Source organism: Callospermophilus lateralis, chromosome 2 (genome assembly GCF_048772815.1).
Source record: "Callospermophilus lateralis isolate mCalLat2 chromosome 2, mCalLat2.hap1, whole genome shotgun sequence".
Lineage (NCBI taxonomy): Eukaryota > Metazoa > Chordata > Mammalia > Rodentia > Sciuridae > Callospermophilus > Callospermophilus lateralis.
In genome coordinates this window covers 140,431,142-140,455,712 of record NC_135306.1, presented here as the reverse complement: position 1 = coordinate 140,455,712, position 24,571 = coordinate 140,431,142, and the positions used below count along the sequence as shown (strand labels likewise).

The 24,571-nt window shown below is 35.2% G+C and overlaps 1 protein-coding gene across 2 annotated transcripts in view; it reads right to left on the bottom strand.

The window, feature by feature from the left end:
• The window catches only part of Dlg2 (discs large MAGUK scaffold protein 2), a 1,165,863-nt gene that overhangs the window by 843,936 nt on the left and 297,356 nt on the right, over window positions 1-24,571 (bottom strand). The gene's annotated exons all lie outside the window — the stretch shown is intronic.

Here is a 24,571-nt window from a genome sequence, read left to right as displayed (position 1 = left end):
GAGTGTGAGGCAGAGGAAGCTTATATACCTCATGTCTAGGAACAAAAAAATCAGAAGGAGGAAGAGGCTAGGGTCTGAAAATCATCTTTGCATGCCCCCAACAATAGGCTAAGAGAACCAGGACTCTGCTGTAATAGCTATATCATTTCTAGGAATTAGAGAGTGACTGGCATATAGTAGACATTAAAAATACTGATGAAATAAGAATGTAGAGTAATGAAATTACTCTACCTCTAAAAGATTCTACCACCTCCCAAAAGCACCACGGGCTGGGGACTAAGCCTACAACACCTGGGATTTGGGGGGACATCTATCCAAACCATAGCTTATTACATATTTGGTAAATTAGCAATAGTTCAGAAACTTTCCTCCTGTTAATTTAATTTATATTTCTTACATTTGATCTACCTATGGTGACTACATTTCTCTGAAAGTTTAGACATTAAAATGGAACATTAGCCCTAACAATTTGAGTGGCATGGAGCTTGGGGAAGGGTACTACAACTGTGACTAAGCACAGCTGACTCTGTAGACCTGCAGGGCACACCTGCAAGGAAAATGAGGATTAGAAATCATGAATGAACCTTTCACAAGACAGTTACCCTTAACTCCAAGAAGACCAATTACTTTGTTCAAATTGATTAGATGTTTTGAGTTAACAAATTCTTTTAAAAATCCAATCTGTTCTTTCCCTAATATGAATATAGACAAGGTCCAGATGGAGATTTCAATTGAGGAGAGAAGGGGAAGGTGGAGAGAGAACACATGCTTTTTAAATTGCCAACATTTTGAAGGCCAATACAAAACAGAATATAAAGCAACCCACTCATCTACAATGAAAACTGAAAATTGTATAAAATATGATATATTGAACTTAATGTACTCAAGAGAGAAAATAAAATTGAATGAAAATTGTTATATAGAGATCCATCACCAGTTTATATAATTAATAAAAGCTAGCATGACATTATCTTTAAATTGGAATAAATGATAAGCTATTATAAGTTTAATTTAACAAAAGTAAATTATGAATTCCTTTGTAAGTTCCTATTGCATACCAGTGTATTTGAAATGTTCAAATACTGTCTTTGATGGAGCATAACAAGTGTGCAGTCTGTAAAATGACAATGGTTTCATAAATACAAATACTAGGTGTTGGTGTTGGCTCAGAAAGTCCAAGTGATTTGTCTGACATCCCAGACCTTCCTCTGGTAAGTCCCATGCTTTATGTGTTTACCACAATGACTTTAACTATATGCTATCCTGTGTAAATACCCTCAGGTTTGTTAAAATACATTTCAATAATAAAATCTTAAACTTTTAGCTCTTCTCTATTTCATGGAAGCCCAATCACTTTGAATTTACAACTCAACCCCTATAATCCTGTTAATTCAAATGCTATGATCTCCAATCCAACTTAGAATTGATTGTATTGTCTAGATAAGAAAGAGTGATAATAAAAAATCATAATTAAAAATGATTATATTGAGAGCTTACTATATGACAAGCCCTATTACACATATACTCAGTTACTATCTTCCCACCTTTCTTATGAAGCAGTCATTTCTTTCGATTTCTTATATGAAGATGGTTACATTGCATAACTAATTTGTTTTATTTCAGGAAACTAAACTCACAGGAAATGATTAAGCAGAACAAATATATCCAGATAATAATTGCATTCATCATGACTAATCAAGTTGACTGAGCCACAATCAACTTCTAAGACTGAAAGATATCAGCCATTGATACCTGAAAGTCAACAGGTAACTTTATTTATTATTTTTTTTTTAATTCTGCAACTCAATTTATTCTACAAACTTGCATAAATACACACACATACTCACACACATGGATTCAGTATGGTTAACAACATAACACAAATGATCACTAATCAAGTTAAGAATTTAGCAGAGGTATATTCTTGTAGCTTGTTTGCTTTGAGATCGTCAGTTGTTGATACTATATTTTGAACTTTATGAGCTCAGTAAGAATTAAATAAATGTAATGAATAAATCTAAAAGCTGGTAGAAATTCTCAATTTAATATTATAAAAATAAATACTCGGTCTAATACAGTTGGAGTTTTTCTTTGTTCTTTTTCGGGTTTTTTGTTTTGTTTCTTCCAGTACTGGCAATTAAATTCAGGGGCTTACCACTGAGCTGCCTCCCCAGTCCTCCTTATCTTTTTTTTTTTTTTTTTCCTATTTTGAGACAGGGTCTCACTAAATTTCACAGGCTAGACTTGCATATATGATCCTAGTTAAGAATTACAGATATATAACACCACACCTGTCTCCACTAGAGTTTTAAACATTAATTTAATGATAGTAAAATCATAATATATAAAGTATAAGGAAAATATAAAATAAACAAACAAAAAACCCAGAATGCTATCGATTATCATACAAACACTCCTATTTTGGAATTTCTTTTAAATTAGAGGCTATTTAATAGTATCATTCCTATTCTGTATTAGTAAAATTTTTTCAGCTATTTTTTTTTTTATTTGAAGTTTTCTCTCTCATCTTTTTTCGACCCTACCAGCAACCCATACACAAATGCATGGCACAATTTAAGTTTAAAATGTTTTTTTCTTTTTAAATTTTTTTACTTAAGAATTCAATCAAGGTAGTTTAGGAATATAACTCAATTTTAGAGCATTGGCCTAGCTTGTGTAAGTCCTGAATTCAATCCCTAGTACTGTCAAAAAAAAAATAGAATAAATAAATTTTTTTTCAGTTCAACCAAGGTTAAAAACATAGTCTGGGTTAATTAATAAAAGGTATTTTGGTATTTTCTTTCATTTTTCTTCATTTTTTATACTCTTTCATTTCAAATACTATTGGAATTTAAGATAATTTCTTTAGATAAGAAAGGTAAATATGAATATCAGTAAGTGAGCTTTTTGAAATTATAATACTATTCTCAAACTCTAACCTTTGCTAGGTTTTTAATAAAAGGAAACATTTTGCTATGTAAACTAAGAATCTAGTGAACATCTTTGCCTTCCTCCATTACTTTGCAAAGCATTTAGCATAAGAAAAGCCAGAGAAAACTCCAAATATAAGATCTGTTTTGTTTTTTTTTTAAGTTCTACCAGTACATGCACACAAAGAAAAATTACCAGAGCTATAATTAAAATCTTAATAAAATCATGGTCATACTAAAAAATATTTTAGATATAATTTAAAGTCCACCTAAAATCTGAGGATGTCTTTCTTAATCTGATATTATTTCCATAAAACTAAGTGTGTTCTTAGAAGAATGAGCTTTCTGTATCCATCAAATAAGGAACATTTCTAAATATTGAGAAAAATGCACAATGTAGGCAACCCAATTTATATAATTGCTTTGTGTTTTAAGAGTCTGAAACAATCTGAACTAGTATGTGAGGCTTTGACTTTTTATTGTTAGATTGTATGATTATTTCAAGTTGTACATACATTGCCTCTCTCCTGCAATACTACTCATTAACATTTAAACATTTAAAAAATTTAGCTATGTATCTAATTACAGAGATAAAGAAATATAAGACAATCTCCACATAAGAAAATAAAGAGCCAGCTATGGTCAGTGTTCTTCTTTGTTGGCTAACCCCTAAATAAACCTTGACAAACAGCCATGGCTAAAGATTAATGTTCAATGCAAGACCTGTATTATGTATGTTGGAGACAATATATAAGATAAATAGAAGACTATTCTTGTTCCCAAAAAGGTATTGTTTACAAGTGTCAAGAAGATCAATGTCAGAATCACATTTGTATGCCAGATTATGATTTTGTATACACAATAACCCTTTGCCTTACCTATACTTTAATAACCTTTAACTTTATATAAATGACCAAAGTATACATATGGTCTGAAAGTAAACCTAAGGACACTGTGGTTCTACAGATTCTGTTCTAGTTAAGAATTCAGATATATAACACCACACCTGTCTCCACTAGAGTGTGGTGTTATATACTCTGATGAAGTCCCACTACATAAGAAGAAGACCTGCCTGATGGGTATTACTGGGGACCCAGTCTCTGTCCCCGTCAAAACCTTTGCACATGTTATTGCACATGTTAAGAATTCAGATATATAACACCACACCTGTCTCCACTAGAGTGTGGTGTTATATACTCTGATGAAGTCCAACTACATAAGAAGAAGACCTGCCTGATGGGTATTACTGGGGACCCAGTCTCTGTCCCCCGTCAAAGCCTTTGTTTTAATTAGTTATACATGACAGTAGAATGCATTTATGCACTTTGATATACCATACATAGATGCAATATAATGTTTTATTTTTTTGAGTGTACTTGTTGCAGAATCATATTGGTCATGTAGTCACACATATACATACAGTGTTAATATCTGTTTCATTCTACTATCTTTCCTATCCTCACATCCCCCCCCACTCCCCTCTCATCACTTCTTTCTACCTAATCTAAGGTAGATTAGTCCCCCCCATTTTATTGTGAATTAGCATCTGCATATTAGAGAAAACATTCAGCCTTTGGTTTTGTGGGATTGGCTTATTTTGCTTGGCATGATATTCAAAAGTTTCCTCTCAGCAAAGGAAACAATAATGTGAGGAGAGAGCCTACATATTGGGAGAAAGTGTTTACCACATGCACCTCTGATAGCATTAATCTCTAGGATATAAAAAGAACTCAAAAAATTTAACACCAAAAAAAACACCCAATAACCCAATCAATAAATGGGCAAGGAACTGAACAGACACTTCACAGAAGAAGAAATACAATTGATCAACCAAATATATGAAAAAGTGTTCAACATCTCTCACAATTAGAAAATGCTAATTCTCTAATTATTATTCTAATAATTAGAATGAATTAAGAGAATTCATCTCACTCCAGTCAGAATGGCAATCATCAAGAAATAATACAAGCAATAATAAATGTTGGCAAGGATATGGTAAAAAAGGTACACTCATACATTGCTGGTGGGACTGCAAATGGGTGAAACCACTATGGAAAGCAGTATGGAGATTCCTCAGAAAATTGGGAATGGCACCACCATTTGAGCCAGCTATCCTACTCCTTGGTTTATACCCAAAGGATTTAAAAACAGCATACTATAATGACGCGGCCATATCAATGTTTATAGCAGCTCAATTCACAAAAGCTAGACTATGGAACCAACCTAGGTATCCCTCAACAGAGGAATGGCTAAAGAAAATGTGATATATATACTCAATGGAATATTACTTAGCTTTAAAGAAGAGTAAAATTATGGCATTTGCACATGTTCTTAAAAGCCAATTCTAGCTCAGAGGTATTATCTTCTCTTCCAACAAAAATGCCTCATCTCTTACTTGGAGTTCACATTCCCCACACCTTCATTAACTTCTCACTGCCCTTATCATAACCAGAAAAAAAATCTTCTTGAATCCATATCTTCCAAATTCATACAAAATTGGATTGCATCTCTGTTACATTCCTTTCCCATTTGACCCTTTTAACTATGTCTAAAATAGATACTTATGATTTGTACAATTTTTAAAGCTAGTACTTTTATATATATTAATCTGATCCTATCTTATTTAGAACCCCGTTACTCCTGCCCTTCAACTCTCAACCAGAAATAATTATGAATTGAGAAAAAGAATCACTTTCACATCCTAGTGGCCTATCCATCCAGGTTACCTTGTGCTATTCTTCTATGGTCCAACACTGCCTCTTAAGTGTAATCATACTCTGGGGGCACACATTAGGGGAAAACAGCTTTGGGATGAACATATACCAGATGTATTCTATAAGGGTGCAGAATCCCAAAAGGGCCTGGGAGGGAAGTATCAGATAGTCTGAATGGTCATGTTATTACTTGCCAAAAAGCTGCAGGTCCACCAGTTTTACTAAACTAAATCATTTAAAATAATCAATTCCAAAGAAAAGCACATCTCAGAGTAAGTTTCAAATTTAGCTACAGGGGATATAAAGTGTTGTCTAAAAAGAAGATACTTCCCACTGTTCCTGGTTTCTACTTTTTGGTGTGTGTGTGTGTGTGTGTGTGTGTGTGTGTGTGTTTTCTGGTGATAAGGAGGATGGACAGGAAAGATATTTTCTAGAGGTGGGCAAATGAAAACAGGAGAGTTAATTCTTTTTAATTTATAGTTTCCTCATTTATTTAAATTTAAAATTTATACATTTTAGATTTCAATTATCTCAGTAGCTTATGTTTCCAGAAATATAGTTTAGAGGAACTTATCCCTGGTTACTAGATAAAACACCAAAAGAGCAAAATCATTTCAAATGAGAAGTACAGGATAAGTGTAGTAAGAGAGAAAAGTGATTGAACAATAAAAAGTGCTGCCAAAGATTAGAGATAGAAATATGCAGAAATCATTTGTCTCTGTTAGTAAAAACAGCATTATTAATAATCACAATAACATCATTCTTGTTTCTGCTTACATGTGTGTACCTTTTTATATTAACCACCTCAAAATTCTGAGATGATACCCTTAGACTCTCAGGGAGTCCACTTTTCTCCCCCCAAATACTTAGAGACTAAATTTGCTGGCATCTGCTAAAGCATATGATTTCATTTCCACGCTTTCACATAGATTAGGTTGTTGCTTCTAAAAGGCCTTGTGAATGAATATGTCAGCTCCCTACTTTCATTTTATTTTCTGCAAAGACTTATTAGCACCATGGGCATCTCTATAGCTAATTATGATGGGAGTGGTAATTCAATAAGAATCTGCTACTTCTGAAGTTTCCATAGTAAAACCCAATACAAACAGTATTTAATTGTATTAATTATTTTTTTGTGTCACTTAAAGTTTGTAACAAGATTAAATGAGGTTTTAAAAATTGGGTACTATGCAGAGATTTGTAAAAACTTGTATAAATGTGAAATTACTAATGAACAAGAGAGAGAGAAAGACTTAGTTTTTTAAATTCACTTTTTGCAACTAAACCTTCATAAAACCCTGTCCCAAATCAATAACAAACTTTGAGTTCATATTTTTACACATATAAAATAAATATAAATTCATTATGTGGTGTTATTTTGCATTCAACGTATTTTTATTTTGGGTGGTAGCAAGTTTCATTCACAATCGCATAAAATTTAAAGAAATTCAGAGCTGACTTATATTCATGCTCTTGCAGTTTAAGCATGAGAATATCTTGTTTTTTTATCTCTTTAGAGTTTCCAAGACAACTGGATTTATCTTCAAGAATAATTTCATATTTTCTTCACTTAAATCATTTAAATCAATGTGCAAAATAACCAAGATTATTTAATATTTGTCTCTTTTTTAAATTGATAAGCATCCAGTCTTTGTCAACAGAAATAAAATTCTACTTCATATTTTCTATATTACAGAAATGCAGCAAGCTCTTGAAGGAATATCAAATTCAACTCATGAATACTTTTAAATAACTTCAGATTATATATGGGCTTACTTTGAATTCATGAGGTAACAACATGCAAATAATTATCTCTTTGAATGTTATAGTTCAAAAATGCTAAAAACAGCTATTCCAACTTGATTATAAGCTAGCAGTGTCATTTAGGTATAGATGTTCAATATGAATATTCAGTGTGATGCATTGTTTTTAATATTGCCTTAAGTGGTACAATCATCCTCCTCGGATGCCATATGCACTATTGCATAATCCATCACAGTTACAAAGGAATGCTTCCTTAAATGTTTAACAGAGATTTATATGAGCTACTTTTCTGTCACTTTGCCAACTGAATCTCTAATTAATCAATACTCTAAGAAAGATTAAACCTTAAAATCAAGCTTTTAGAGAAAAAAAGCAAGGAATTCTATGATAATATACCTTAGTGAATTTTGAGTTTCCCTTCATAGTCTCTACTGACCAAGCACTGTTTTGTTGCACAAAGAGGCTATGAATATAAGAGTCACCACTATTACTGAGTACCTACTCTGTACCAAACACTGTACTGGTAACTATCTTCTGTATGTTAGTGTGAATATCAGACTTGAATGTCAGTATGGGAAGTCTAGAACTGATCCTGTAGTGTTCTGGAAACTTTGAAAAGATGTTTTGGAGGGGTCAGCTGCATTTTTGAGAATAGAGAAAGATTAATTTTTCACGTGGACAGTTAGTAGAATGCAAGACTAAGGGCAAGGGGAATACCAGACAGTAAATAGAAAGGTCCTAAACCAGTACAGTGTGGATGGAATGTGAAATCAGGATGAAAGGAGAAGCACTGGGCTAAATTAGAGGACCTGGTCTTAGAGACTGTGAGAAAGAGAAATTAAAGTTGAAATTCTGCTTCAGGGAATTTATTTCATAAATTTGTATGTATGTATATGAAATATATAGGTTTGTTTTGTCAAGAAATAATAGGTGATACTGTGATAACCACAAGACCTCAGGGCTGAACACGATGACATTTAATTTCTCACTCTCAGCAGTCAGGTGTAGTAGGGCTCCCCTTCTTCATCTCGTAACTATTCCATCTGAAACACAGGGTTTCCAAGGAGTTTTAGCAGGTAGAGGGAATGCTGGCAAGCTGCTCAGAAGAGCTTTAAGGATCTGGCTTGGAAATTACTTTTGTTGATTCTACTTTCGTCTCATTGACTATCTCAAATACATGCCCTTTATCCTAACTATACACAAGATTGGAAATGTAGATGTGCACATATATCTAGTATAATATCACTAGATAGTTGTCATAAGAGCAAATGATTAGAAACAGCCCATATACCCATCAATTGGGAGCTATTTAAATAAATATTCCTGCATTGATACTGGGAAATCTTAAAAACAGATGCTGAAATGAGAGATCTTGAATTCATGCCATTAAATGAAAAAAAATAAATAAAATGCAGATAATTATGTATATTATCATTTATATGAAAAAGGCAAATCTGAAATATTTGAAATATAAAACTTTGAAAGAACATAGAAGAAACCAATGACAGTGGTTACTTATTTAAGGAAGGTTTTGGATGAGGTAGACTATCCTTTGAAGTAGTCTCGTTTTACTTTTACCCATAACTGAATCCAAATAAGTGGTTTAGTAGTATTGTACCTTTCTACTAACCAGACTTTATATTTTATTATCAAATATCAAGCAACAGAAAAATCATTTTAGTCCAATAACCAGTTAATTCAAGCATATTTGCAAGCTATACTCCAAGACAAACTAAGGGTGAACTGCTAGCAGAGATGTGAATTTGTCTGAATATTTTCTGAGCATTTAATAGTGACACTAATGCTGATTTGTATTCTGATGCTTCTTAATGGGAGGGCAAACAAAACTAGATGCTGATTATATTCCCTTGAATTGTTTCTTCCTAAAAGTCCAATTTAAATTTAGCTTGGGATTTTCCGTTAATGTGAAAGTCAAGGCAGCTGTTTACACTTTAGTGCACTAGGATTTGACTCCCCATAGATTCTCAATTTTGCCTGCTCAGGGCAAAACAAAGAGAACCTTATGTTTCACCTGAGTAGTTTCTTCATTTCTTGGGAATCCCAGCGTGATTCTAGAAATGAGGAAACCACCTCATCAAACCAGTCTTCCTCTCTGAATCTCAGCATCCTACCTATAAAACAGAGATTGACTATCTACCTAAGTAAGGGTGTTTGGGAAGAATCAATGAAGACATAATGGATCTTTCAGATTGTACTGGTAAGTATTCAATATCAAGTTTTCCCAGGCAAGCTTTCCTTTCTGTTCTGGGTGAGACATGAACTTCATGTTAACCTGTTCCCACTGCACTCTGTACCTCTTCTTCCAATACTTAAATGTTTGCCTCTTCTCTCCCCTACTTGAGTACTGTGTCTTGTATGCTACGATGTGGCAAGTACCTACTGAAGAGCAAGGCATAGAGCTCAATATTTCAGAGCCAAATAATACAATTGACTGCAAGCATTATCCATCTCTCTTCAATTTTTCCCCCATGGTCACCACTAAACATCAGAGCCCTTTAGAGTAAAAAGGACAACCATGGGAATCATATGCCAATAGTCCTAGAAGAGCTTGTTAATATTTGTCTTCTAGGTTAGCTGCATCATATTTTACTAGTTACAGTTATGATGTTTGAGGAATGTGATTTGTGTTAAGGTCAAATCCATTTGGTCTTTTTTTTTTTTTTTTTTGTACTAAAGATTTAACTACAGGCACTTTAGTCACATCCCCAGAATGTTTTAATTATTATAATTATTATTATTATTTTTTTTTATTTTGAGGCAGGGTCTTGAAAAGTTGCTTAGGGCCTTGCTAAATTTCTGAGGCTGTCTTTGAACTTGCAATCCTACTGCCTCAGCCTCCTGAGTCACTGGGATTATAAGCATGCACACCATACCTGGCTCATTTTGTTCTATTTTTTGTAATAATAATAAAGATTTTACAAACATACATTGAACACTTAATATCTGCCAGACATTGTTTTTAGGCAGTTTAAATTTAATCTTTTAACAACCTTATGCAGTAGATTCTATTATTGTCCTCACTTTACAGAGGAAAAAGAAACATATAAAATCTCTTGCCCAGGTTTGCATAACTATGGTTGACAGAGTTAAGATTCTGATATGGGAAGTTCGAATCCAGAGGTCATAGTTTTTACTCATCTCTATACTTCTTTATAAGGTAAACTATTTTAACACAGTATAAATATACTTGAAAATATACAATGTAATTGCCTATTAGATTTACTTCAAAATGAATTTTTAAAATGATAATATTGGTGCAACCAGACTGGTACACATGCATTCCTGGTAACATTATAAAAAGACATAAAACTTTTCATGAACAACTTAAAAGTATATGGGATGTAAACTGTACTCTGTAAGAAAATAGCAGGGTTGGCTTTGAATAATTGTTATGGGTAACTGCTATCCTGACTTTTTAATAATTATTTCCTTATTGTGTTTATAGATTTTACCACCTTTCTTTCTTTGATAATGTAGTATAGCTTACCCATTTTAAACTATACAGAAAGAAAATCAAAGTATAGTATTTGGTAACTTGCCTGTTTCTCACCTCTTTAATCCTGTGTAGCATCAGTTTCATTACTACTTAATGTAATGACTAAAATATTTGGCTTTCTACCTATATTCTTATTTTTGCTTTTTGAGTTGTCCTGCCTGTTTGTATTTCTTTTATTCCCCATTTTGCTTTTCTTTGGACTGATTTTTTTTTTAAATCCCATGATTTATTTTCCTATTTTTTACATCTTTATTGTGGCTACCCTTGAAATTATATACTTACCAATTTCTGAATTTTCAGGACTTTTACAAATATAATATTGATATATTATATTATGGTTTTCTTATTTTTTTATTTTTAATCCCATAAAGCATTTTTATTGCTTTATAAATTATTTACTTAGATTGATTCACATATGTTGTTCTTTGCTGTAGGACAATTCAGTGAGGGTCTGCTGATGACAAAATATTTCTGGTTTTGTTTTCTGGAAGTACCTCTATTTAGCCTTCATTTTTTACAGATAAAATTCCAGGAAGAGACTGATTTTCTCATTATGCTGAGCTACATTCTGCCTACCCCCATTATTAGAATATCTCTTTTTCTTTGACGTACTGCATTTTCACATGCTATGTGTCATTGTAGACTTTGAAAAAATCTGAGATTTATGAATCTCCTGTAATCTCTGTCTTGTCCATTTGATCAATTCTAGAAAGTTTTAGCCACCTAATTTTTTCAAACACTGCTTTCTCTGCCTTCTGTGTATCCTCTCCTAGAATGTGTTTTAAATTTAGTCCTTCTCATCTATCTCTGATGTCTCTTAGCTTCTCATATTTACATCTCTTTGCCACTCTGCATTCTCAATAATTTCTACTGGACTGTTTTCTAGTTCATTCATTGTCTCTTCAGTTTTGAGTTATTTGCTGTTCTACTTGTTTTATTTAATTGAATTCTGTTTACTTTATGTTTACTTTATGTTCTTTTTAAATATTTTTTCAAGTCTGCTACATAGTGTCCTGTGCTGTTAATTCAAGTTTGTCTTTCATTGCTTTAAGTAATAAGGATATGTATTTTATAATCTTTGTTCAACAATTCCAATGTATAATCTTTGTGGATTGATTTCAAAACCTAAATTCACTTGGTTGCAAATGCCCTCAGGGCAGAAGTGGGTTTTGTGCCACACTAACCTCCCCAGCAGGATTTGTGCTTTCTGCCTTGTAATGCTTTACTATCTTCTTAGTAGTCTGGTACTTTTAAGAAGTTTGTTGATTTGATATTTAATATATTGTATTCAAGAGTTTTAGTTGTGGTCAAAAGAAAACTTGGTCCCAATAACCTAGTAAAATTCATTGCCAGAACTCAAATTCCTTGCTTTGAATGGTTTAATCATTCAGCTACAGAAGGACAGTGGGACAGACCTGATAATCTTTCACCATCCTTCTTCTATTATATTATGCTTATAGGATCATACAGGGCATCAAACAATAGGAAGATAAATAACAAACTCTTTCAATATACATATTCTAATCTGGAAACTAGGTGTTCCAAGTTTGCATTTTGGCCACTGATATTCTATATGATGCTAGTACTTATTTAACTTGATTATTGCTATAATTTTCCAAATATTAAACTAGAATGAGAAAAATCTTACAGCTCCATTTTCCCCCCAAATAAAATTTGCTCAGCCATGCAAAGAGTTCCCAGGAAGGACTTCAAAGAAACTCCATAATTTTAAACCTGTATACTAAGTTTACACAGGCTAAATAGCTTTGTAGTTGGCTTGTACTGCAAAAATGAGAAAGGTTAATAGCAAGTCATTAACCATATTTCTTCAGATGAAATTCTCATAAAAGATGCTTTAAGACAAATAGTAGTATTATCTTCTGTTTTTTCTTTTCCTTTCTTTTTTTTTTTTTTAAATAACAGGCAAGAAACATTGTTTTCTTGCATAGGCACTGACTGAGAAAGAACTCTTCTACTTAATTGTGATTAATTCACTAAAGTCCAAAACTGCCATTTTAAGGGGTTCTGCAAATGTTTGTGATTTACATGCGTATACAAAGGAAAAAGCACACCTCACAGAAAGTAGTGGCAGAGAAACCTCAGTAAGTCATTCTGTTTAAGAGGTACAACTGGGCCTCCTTCCTCCATGGTATAGATGAGATGAGAGAATTGGCAAAAACAAGCTCTCTGGGTGAGTCACCTGAATGTCAGTGGGAGACTGGCATTGCATTCCAGTGGATTGGGCAGCTAGCAACCCCCAGACTCACAAAATAAAAACTCTGTGAAGTTGTGTTGACTACCACAACCAAAGACATTCTTCTCCTTACCCAATTTTTATATTGTGATTGCAGAACACCTTTTCTGAGAATAGCTCAAGGGTTTGGGAGTCATATGGTGGCTTAAATATATATTTTTAAAAGTCTTAAATTTAAAGAACTCAAAGAGAGTTAGTTGTATATATCACCTGTGTTAACATTCTTTATACTGTCTTTATTCATAAAAATAAGTCATAATTTATTGAATATTTCCTGTGCTAAGTCTCATTCTATCATTCTAACATCACAGTTTGTTAATGACCTTGATTCCCAAATAATGATTGAAGAGATTTAAGAATAAGGAAAATAATCCTTAAAGAAAAAAAATCTAGCAAGAATGAAGGAAAATATGATCTAAGGTTGCTTTTAACTATTATAGATACTGCTCCTCTCTTTATTAAAGTTTCTTGGGGGAGACTTTTTAAACAGGAAAAGGAAATAGGAATTGATAAATAATAATTGCAATATAAATTATAAACTTCTGCTTGAGAAATGCTACGTGTTTACCAAATTGTTTTGCTTTGTTTCCTGTACCCACAAAATATGAATGTTCACAGCCTTATTTGCAGTTAGGTTGGCGCCATTGTCTGGGTTTTGTCCAGAGGAATGTGGGCAGAGATGACATGGGCCATATCCAGGCTTCCTCAAGAAACCAGTTGTACAATTCTTCATGTCCCTTCTGTATACTTTGGCAATACTAGAGGTTAAACGATGAAAATGGCAGTGACAAACAGAAATGAATAGGGTTTTCCGCGTGACTGTGTGGTCCACAGCTCATTACCAAGGGAATTAGACACTGATATAAGAGATACAGGTCTTTATTGCATTGGCACTGATGCCTGTTGTCACTATAGTTAGCCCATGTTGCCTCTTATACTACCTCTCACTAGGAGAAAGTGTATTCAATAAAACCACTAATGTCATGCTGACATTTTCAATTTTCTCTCTCCTTTTACAAACTTAGGATTATTACTAGATTTTATAAGTTGTAATAACTACTAGTCTTGTTTGCACGAAAATGCTTTTGTCAGTCTATGGAAATTAACAATGGTCACATTTTCATCTGGGACAAACGAGCCATAATTTGCTTTGATGCAAAAATCAATTATACATGAACTCTTTATTCACAATGCTTTGTTTTCACAACAATGCATTCAATCTAGGGAAAATCCACTGTGGGAATTCAAGTGATGCTGTTACTTACAATGGCTCAGATCTGAAAAGTTTCCTTGTACTTTCACTACAGTTCTTTAAACAAGATTTTACACAGAACTTTGGCAACTAGCAATATAACAAGGATTGAAGGATATAATTGTGACGGGGTTACTGTAGTGGGTTCATCAGATGTTTTGCAGAGAGATTGCTGGTCAATTTTAAGCTTTCCTCCTAAAAGTTGTGTGTAGACAAAATCAGAGGTACTGGGAGAACAAAAAGAAGACCGAGAACAAAAATGTCAAGGAACGGGGAAAAAAAAAGACAGATTCTAGAGATACTAAAAAGAAACAGAGTGAAGCTCAGGATGGCTTCTAGGGCATTTTGGAAATAAGCTTTGGGGGATTAATGATGGCTGTTAAGCCAGAAATAGTTTTTGATTCTCATCTCTTTGCACCTCTCAAACCAGGGGCCCAGTAAGAATGAGAATTCTTTGAGAACCCCCTAAACATAATATAGAATTTGCAATAAACTTCCTTTTTTATGAAAATGTCTTTTCACTTCTTCATGTTAAGAATGTAGCAGTAAGTACAGTTTATATTACCAGATATTTTATGCTGACAGCAGAGGTTAACCAAACAAAAGTACCCATATACACCATGCATACTCCAGTGAAGGACAGAGTTAGAAATTGGTTTACTCAATTATTACTGTGCAAAATAAGAGTCCATATGCTCTATATTGTAACATCAGCTGCAATATTCTGGGTCAGCCCAATTTATAAAGCACAATATGTGTTCTACACCCAGAAGTACTGCTGACTCAAAATACTCAGTTAAGAAGCAGTTTAAAAAGCCGGTTTTTATATTCTATTTAGTCTCCTAGAGTGAATTCATTTTTGAAACTCTATTACGTTTTCTCACTTCACAGCATCACATTTTCACCTTTTAATATGTACATTAGAGATAAAGAATAAATTAAGGGTAGTGTACATAAAGGGAGGAATCATTAACAAATTAATTAATTGAGATCTTAATTATGTACCTCATGAGGGATACACATTCCTTAACTTAAACAAGAATCTAAGCCTTGGAGGGTTGGACTGGATATGTAACTCAGTGGTAGAGTTCATGCTTAGCAAGCATAAGGGCGTGGGATTGCCCCTCAGCAAAAACAAACAAACAACAACAAAACTGAGCCTTTATAGACTAGAACATTACATATCACATGTAAATAAAGAATGAATGAAAATGCCTGCCATATTTCCCCTCTTTATCTTTATCTTTTGCTCCTTCTGTAGCTGCACTACCTGCTGAGAAGCCAATTCTGTCTCCTCTCTTAGGGCAGGGTGGGAAGGCTCCTTTGTAATCTCAGTGCTTTGTAGCTACTTCCACTTCAGTGTCTCAGAACTGCACTAAGTGCATGTTTCTCTCTCCCACTGTACGGTGGCTTCTAGGGATGGAGCCATGACTGTTTGATACCCAATGAAAAGTTCATCCAGTGAGTAGCACTCAGTGGACAATGATTATTCTTTGTTTTGTGATGCTGCAAGTGTCCTAAGTGCTTGCCGGTGCTTAAACACTGACCTCACTGGTAAACATGGAAGAATTGCTTAAGAGATCTTTTCACTGTCTTTGACAGTACATGTCTATTAAAGCTATCCACTCTTGTTTGTTACTATCAACCACCAGGAGTACTGTGTGGCTTGCCTCTCTCAGCAACTCTGATTTCTTCAACAATGGTAGATATTCTGCAGCTCTGCCAGTACATACTTAGAAATCCTGCTGTGCAAAACTAATTGGAGAACATGATTACAAACTTGGCATCCTCTTCACATTCAAGGGATCTGTGAGAATAGTGTGGGAAGACAGATGTACATATAAAATATATGGTGCAAGCTGTGACAATAATATTGTGATCAAAAGTTGTTTTATAAATTCAAGAAGACATTCATTATACATCATCTCATTTAATACCATCCCTTATGAGATATCAGGTCTACCTGAAGTAAACGTAAAATGTGTTGGCTAAATATATTAGGAGATATTCCTGTCTTACAGAAGAAGAATCTGACGCTCATAAGATTAAGTAGATCATACAGCTCACTGGGAAGACAGACCCAGGAGAAAAGCAAGTCTATTGACCAAAATTCTGGGCTTTTGTTACTTTGCCATTGTCCTGATGTTTCAAGGCTTCAATATTTGTATGTTTGTCTCTCTGTCATGTTTTCTTAATTTTCTATGTGTATGCTAAATGGGAAAACTCCTCCCCAAATCCTTGATAGTTTTCTATAAGCTTGAGTATCACTATAGTTTTGTCAACAAAAGTGCAGGCCAGAATTCAAACTGTATTCCTCTTAAATAATACCTCATCCCTTCTTGTTAAAAATCCTGGATTCTTTTAGCACATGATCAAAAAATATACTATCCAACAAATTTTAGTCCTTGGCTTTTGTATGAGTTTTCTCTAATATTTTGGCTCATACTCCTCTTGCCTACATATATTTGTTTAAGTAGTAAATATTAGTCTCAGCATCAAGAGTACAGAATTCTCGATCACTGTCATTTCCCGTCTACTACAACAACATCAGCATCATCACCATCACTATTCTCCTACTCCTCTTCCTTTTGGCTAACATGGTTAACATTCACCGAGTACTCAACATGTACCAACCAAAGTTCTGCTCATTCCTTCATTTGATCTTCATAAGCAATCCTACCAGGTTGGCATCTCTGTTTCATTTCATAGTTAAGAAAATTGAAGCTAAACAGATTAATTAGTTTTTCTAAAATCAGGCCACAAGAAAATGATTTTGTAGGTAAAACACTACATAGACCACTTTCCAGCTTAGAGGATGCACAGCATATTAAAGACCACAAAATCTTTAAGGGCAGAGTCTTACAGATCCTTCTACCACATGCTGTCAGAATGCCCTGTGCATTCCCTTCATGGAACTTATCACCAATTATCATTCTATACTTTTGCGATCATTTGTTTAACGTCCTTCAGTGAGGACAAGCACTGTTTCTTTCTTCGGTCCTCTCAGTGCTTTAATAGAGTACCTAACACGTGACCGTGATCTATAAATAGCACTGGCCCCATTGTCAAAGCAGCTTCACTGAGGATTTCTTTGATGCTCTTAATTAATATTTTAGTACTCAATGTAAATATCTATGTAGCTCGTTTGTGGTAGAAGAAAAAAATATTCTGGATCCAGACCTTCTTTCTTTGTGCTTAAGCAGCAGGGTTATTTGGGGTGGTGACCCTAAATAACTCAATTACCACACTGTCATTACAGATACATTTTTGAAGTGAACTAAGCCATATCCATAGCAGCTCTCTTTCATTTGAATGTTTGGCAGGTAGTTTCACAGGACATAGACACTAACATAAATTTTCATAACATAAATTGTACTTTTGTATGGGGTAAGTAGCCTAAATGTTTTGTGAACTGTTTTTTAATGTCAAAAATAAAAGTTGGCTGTAGTTTTTTCTATTATCTTGGAATTTTTAGATAAACCATCCCTGTCTCTGGTCCAATGGCTTAATAAAAAACTAACTTATTTGAAAATTATTTCCATCAAAAGAAATTTTGAATACATGGGAAAAGGAAAGGGAGAAACCTTGATGCAGACAAAATAATTAACAGGTGTTGTGTTAGCCTAATCATTAAGCTAATATTTTAAGAGAAAGAGAATTTATATTCTCTCTCTCTCTCTCTCAACCCTCCATCACAGTTGTGGAAGTTATTGCTGAAGAACAAGTTCAAGGTCACTACAATGAATAGGAGCCATAGTCAGGGTTTGTCTCCAGGTTTTACTATAGAGTTCAGGTACTTTCCTTAGCATTAGTGTATCTCAAACACTAATTTGATATCATAATTACCTGGAGGGACTTTTTAATCACAAAATGCTAGATATCATTTTTAGAGTTTCTTATTCAGTATAGGTCTAAGGTGAGACACAATCATTTGCATTGTCACAAGTTCCCAGATATTGCTGATGTGACTCATACAGGAACCATATTTTAACACCATTGCTCTACATCAATGACCAGTTATTTTGGAACTATAATGAAGCATTACAAATTTGTGATCAAGTATTTTTATTATCAATCTTGATTATCTAACAATACATGAAACTATTGCCCTTGTGCCCATATACATTATATGTATTTACAAGTTCATAGATCTGGTTCAACAATAGTTTGTATTTTTATACTCAATTACTTCACTTAGGTCTGATCATATTTGGGCATCACTCTTACACAGATAATTTCATTTGATCTTCACAAATCTATGACTTATGCAAGGCAGGCACAATCATCTTCATTTTTTAGAATGAGAACTTAATTAATTAAGACTTGGAGCTAATCATTGACAAGATAGATGATATCACTAATAAATAACAGAGATAACCTCAAATTTTTCTACTTTTATCACAAGTCCTGGGCTGTTTCCACAGCAATTCAAATCATTTCATGATTAGTCTTTTACTTTAAAAAAAAAGAAAGAACGATAAAGAGCTTAGCAGTACAAACACCTATAGCTTATTATATATTTCATTTTATGTTACTGGATAAACTTCTATATAACAAAAAGGAAGAATTCCACCACCACTAACTCTTTTCCCTTTCTATTTTATTAATTTATTTATTTACTTCTTGCGAGATTATGCAGTGCCATAAAGTAATGTTCTCAGTCTGGGTTTTTTTAAATATCTAATATTTCACCATTTTCAAGTTCATTTTCCAAAACATATCCTCTTTTGGTAGGAACAGATGGTTCAGTTGATTGCTAATAGGACATGGAGATAATTTGTTAGTAGGTTAACATTTAAAACACAGTCCATTTGGGAGCCACCCAAATACTGCTTCAGTAATGACACAGCTATTCATGGCATGTGGGCAAGATATCATGTGGTTATCAGTCATGCCAGAGCACCAAATTTATAACCTATCTCAGAGATTCGTATTAAAAACCAAATAAAATAAAGTGTTGGCAATGCTGAAGTTTATAAACCTATATTGTCTCTCTGACAGCCAATCAGTGGTCCAGTCCTACTAATTTTCCTACCATCATATCTTCCATGTCTTTTCCATTCCAACTACCACCCTCATTTAAGCCTCGATGGACTCCAGTCAAATCTTTTGTGCTGGACACCCAACTCTTCTCATTCCTTCCAACCTCGCTTCTTTCTAATCCCTGTTATACTTCCCTACCTGATTAATCTACCGGAAAACAGCAATGATTGTGAATTTGCAGGCTCAAAAATCTCTCAACAACTCCTCTGTTTGCTTATACATTAAAACATAAATAGCTCAATTACAATTCTCAATTCTTCACTTTTACTTTTCCATACAAATAATTCAGGTAGCTCTCCTATGCTTCAGCCATATATTGACTTATTATTCTCCATTCATCACCTATGATTTCCCCTCTCCCTGACTTTCTACATGTTGACCTTCTGTAGAGAATTCCATTGAAAAGTCCAGTTCCCATTTCTGCATATACAAATCCTACCTCTTCTTCAGTTCCCAAGTCCAAAGCCAGCTCTTTCATTAATACATCTTCAATCTTCTCAGCAAGAAGAAATATATCATTTTGGAAGTTTTATTCAATATTTCTTCAATTTGCAATCTTTATTTATTTCCACTGCACACACATTTGCTACACTCCGATCCAATCTCAAAATTTCAAAATTTTATCCTTACTTTCCTGTCTTTATAAGCTTTACTGACCTCTCATTGCTGTGAAAAAGAAAGGCAAAATCCTTAATGTGGTCTGTAACATTCTGCATGATATATTCTTTGTATCATACTTAGCTCTGGTACTCCTTACCTGCTCCCTTACACTCTGACCTTTTGATCTTTTAGTGAAACATATCTCTATTTTTTCAGAGCCTTCATACGTGTTCCTTCTGCCTAACTTCTCCCCATCTCCACCTTTCCTGACCTCATTAATGTCTTTCAGCCTTCAGAGATCAATTCAAATATTGTCCTTCCCTTATTCCCCAGGCCATTGATGCCTATACCCAAGTCATCCAACTTCTATGGAATCTCTATGAAGTCAGAGGCTGTGTTTGCCTCATTTCCTACTGGATCTACGTTGCCTAACCCAGTACCTGGATGCATAGTTACTGAATAAATACATTTTAAATAATGTGTTTATAAATAAGTAAAATATGACTATATTGAACTATTGAAAGTTTTGTTTTTATCTTATTTCCTATCTCCCTCATCAGGCTGTAAACTCCCTGATTTATATTTTGGTCCCAAATAACTCAGCCATCTAAGTTAGTAGGTACTAAGGGAATATTGTTGAATGACAAAATAAATGAAGGAAGGAAGAAAAGAAAGAAGGAAAGAATTAACAAATATACAGCCTGGTAAAGTATAGGGAGGTTGTTTAAACATTCAGATAATTTCCACATCCTCAATCTTTTAGAACATTTTAATAAATCTAGATAAGAAAAATATGTAGTTCACATGTTATAGACCAATGGCTTATTGCTTTCTTATGACTGTTGGTGTTTACTGAGAGAGAAACAAAGGAAACAGAAACATTATTATATTATGGCAAAAAGAGCAGTGTTGACATATGATGACTAGGTTCAAAGGATATGAACATCCCTTTATTCCTAGATCAATAAAGGGGAGAAAGAGTGATTTACAGGTAAATAAAAAGTGAAGGTCAAAAGTTCTTGGAAAAAGAATGAAGCAATTGTTTGAGTTACAAAAAAAAACATCAGATTGCCTTTTTATTTTATGTTGGTCAGTTTCAGCTTGGTGGCATCAGGACTGGCCTGTAAGCTAGGGTGTCTTTCTACAGCCAGTCCAGAGCATCTTCACTCTTATTCCCTTCCCTGCATGCCAGTCAGTCCCTGGGAGGCCAAGCCCTGCACAATGACAGGCCCTTCACTTCCTATTATCTCTGCCTGACATGCTCTGTCCGTGACCTTGGGAAAATCAGTTTTGTCCTACGTAAAATGAAGGGGACATTATTCCATGATTTCAAGTCTTGCCTTGCTGTAAGATTTGGTCCATGGCTGCTGGTGCTTCGATTTTATTATTGCATATTTAGTGTTCACTGTATCCCAGGGAGTACTCTATGTACAGGGATGAAAGAATAAAACAGAGATCTCGAAAGACCAAATGTTTGCTCTCAGAGCTACATTCTAGTGGAAGGAGACGATCAATAAACATGAAAAGTAAAATATGTAATATGATAAGTACAAGAATGTATAAAGGAGGACAACAACAATACAAAGTCAGGAAAGAGGTTCCACATGTGGTCAGGGTAGCATTGAGCACGTAACCAGGGAGAACCTCACTAAGAGGGTGACAAGTGATGAATGACTTGATCCCTATTCCCTAATTATCAGCTCCTCACTCATGAAAATTACATCTGACTTATTCCAGATGCATCTTCGTGGGTCCCTTGTTTTTTTTTTTTTTAACTTCCATCTAATGGTGCCTGCTTTCTCCATTGTCACAGTCATGATTCCTTCTTGTTATTGCCTTCCAAGACCAGAAGAAATGGCCTCCTTGGTGGTCTCACTGATAATAGTCCCCCATTTTCTACTCTTTTCTGCTGAGAGTATTATTTTCCCTACAGTCAACTCTAGTTCCACTTGATTTCTGAAAATTCCCCAGTGACTTCCTTCATTGATCTCTGCAAATTCCCCCCAGAGCCACAGCTGTCACTACCCTTAACCATTTATTCCCAGATGATGCCCATACTTGCTGAACTCAGGTCTACCCCTAAACCTTCTCTCTGCCTGGTCTGCCCTTGGAACAACTGTCTGCCTGACAAAATGCTCCTTGCCTTCAGGTTTTGTTCAGAGAATGTTCCCCTTGGGACTCTTCCTCACTTCCCCTGGGTGGAACTGGATTCTTAGTCCTCCTGCTCTCTGTACTTTGTGTATTCCTCTCTGCAGCGTGTATCACGTTGTACTGTGACCCCTTTTCTGTTTCTTGCTCTCCTCCTCGGGAATGCTCATTACTCATTGATACTTTTAACCTAGTAAATTCTCAATGAAACTGATGGAAACAGAGAGGAAGTGGGGAGAGGAGAGGATGAGTTAGGGAAGGAGACTGCCTGTGTCGGTTGTACAAGGTGGGAAGCAGCAGCAGAAAAATCATTGCTACCTAAAAGCTGAGGATTAGAAGAGACCTTAAATTAGTAGCCCACATTCTAAAACTGGAGGCCTCCTCATTAACCCACCTTCCATTAGTCTAGCTCTGACCTTTTGTCCCTATTCTTTATAACTGGGCTCCTGCAACTCAGTTCCCACCTGGTGCCCCAGTTCTGAGAACTCGCCTTCTGTCTTGCTCCTCTCTGCCTGAATCTCTCTTTTGGAGACCTGCCTAATATGTCAGGCTCTCTAAAACTGGAACTCTGTTTTCTCTTGTTCCCACCCCCACTTCCCATTTCTCCCTTGTTAATCTCTGCCCTGCTCGTGAACCCAGGCAGGTGGCCAGGACCCTGCTAATTCCTGACAGACTTCCATGATTCTGACTTTGAGCATGGCATGCCCCTGGGTTCCTTCTTTGCCTTTCACTGCCTGCCTGCTGTGGCCACCATCCCTCCCATCCCCCACACCATCTGACCATTTGGATGACCACCTGCTCTCCAAGGCCAGGCCCTTCAGATCCCTTCAGTTTCCATTGTTCACCTGCTCGCACAAGCTGCTTCCAGGAAACCTCTGGAACAAGGTCTGTTTCTTTTGTTTGTTTTTTGTTTTTACCCTCCATTTTCAGTTCCTGGGCCTAATCAGGTTTGCCCTGAGATGGTGGTGGCACACTGAAATGGAGGCAGAGGGCCTTAGGGATTGTACCATGTTTACCTAGCTCACTTTAACACATCATTCGGCATTGGGGTACTGGGGAGCTCTGTTTATCTAACAGTCTAACACTCTCATCCGACACATGAGGACACTGAAACTCAAAAGGTGAAGAGACTTTCCAAGGCTGTACAGACAGCCTGGGGCAGAACAACATCTATGTTCCAGGCTCCTGTGTTACAGTCAAGAGCTGTTCTCTCACGAAAGTCCATCACCTCTGCAGAACTGCTTTTCACAAATCAGAGTTCTACAAAATACAGATAACAGAACCACTTGTAGACACCTTGTAGAAATGAGGGTGCTAACCTATAGACAACAGCTGTTCAAACTAAATAGATTCTGTTACATTAATATACTTCCTTCAGACACACACACAAACACACACACACAGAGACACACACACACACACACACACACACACACACACACATATGAATAGAAGGGAGACATTAGCTTTAATTTATCCCAGATATAATAATAATTTGGGGGCTGGGGATGTATAGCTCAAAGTAGAGCACTTGCCTAGCATGTATAAGGCTCTGGGTTCAATCCCTAGCACCACAAACAAACAAATAAAAAAAATTAATTTTGAACTTTTCTTCATCGTACCAATAAGCCATGATCTAGAGATTCTGAGCAATGAACCAATTAAGAGATGAAAACAGCATTAAAGTAGTTATTTATGAATGAAACAATGGGGCAGAACTGGTATTACAAAGTAGATAATCCTAAAACCAATATCTTTAAAAATATTTAATCCGTGGCCTAGAAGAAGAAATGGAGCATTTGCCCAACTTTTTGTCTAGTGAAATGACAACTGGCACATATTACTTAAAACACTAGCTAGCCCTCATGAGGATTCAAGGTCTTCACCTTGATTTAGTTGGGGGAGATGACTGTACATGCAAATAGAAATAATTTTGAGTCACACAATAAGTGATGTTGTAAACAAGAATAAAATGGAAATGGTGCAGAAGGAGTGACTTCTTCCTGTCATGTTGGACTAGGAAAAGTGTCATGGAAGCGAGGGTGTCTGCAATCTCAGAAGCAGCCCTGACCTGATGTGCCAGGCTAGAAACCTGAGAACGTTTGTGGATGCCACTTTTCTTTCAGCTCCTATACCCAGGCAGTCATCAAGTCTGACAACTTTAACCCCTAAAATATCTTACAAAACCAGCTTTGTCTCATGCTACTGCCTTAGATCAGGGCTTAGAATCCCACAGAGAATTCTGCAGTGAGGCAGTGGCCCATCTTGAATCTATACTCCTTTCCTTAACTCATTCTCCACATTGCTGACAGAGTGATCTTGCTGCCAATCTGATCACGTCACTCTGGA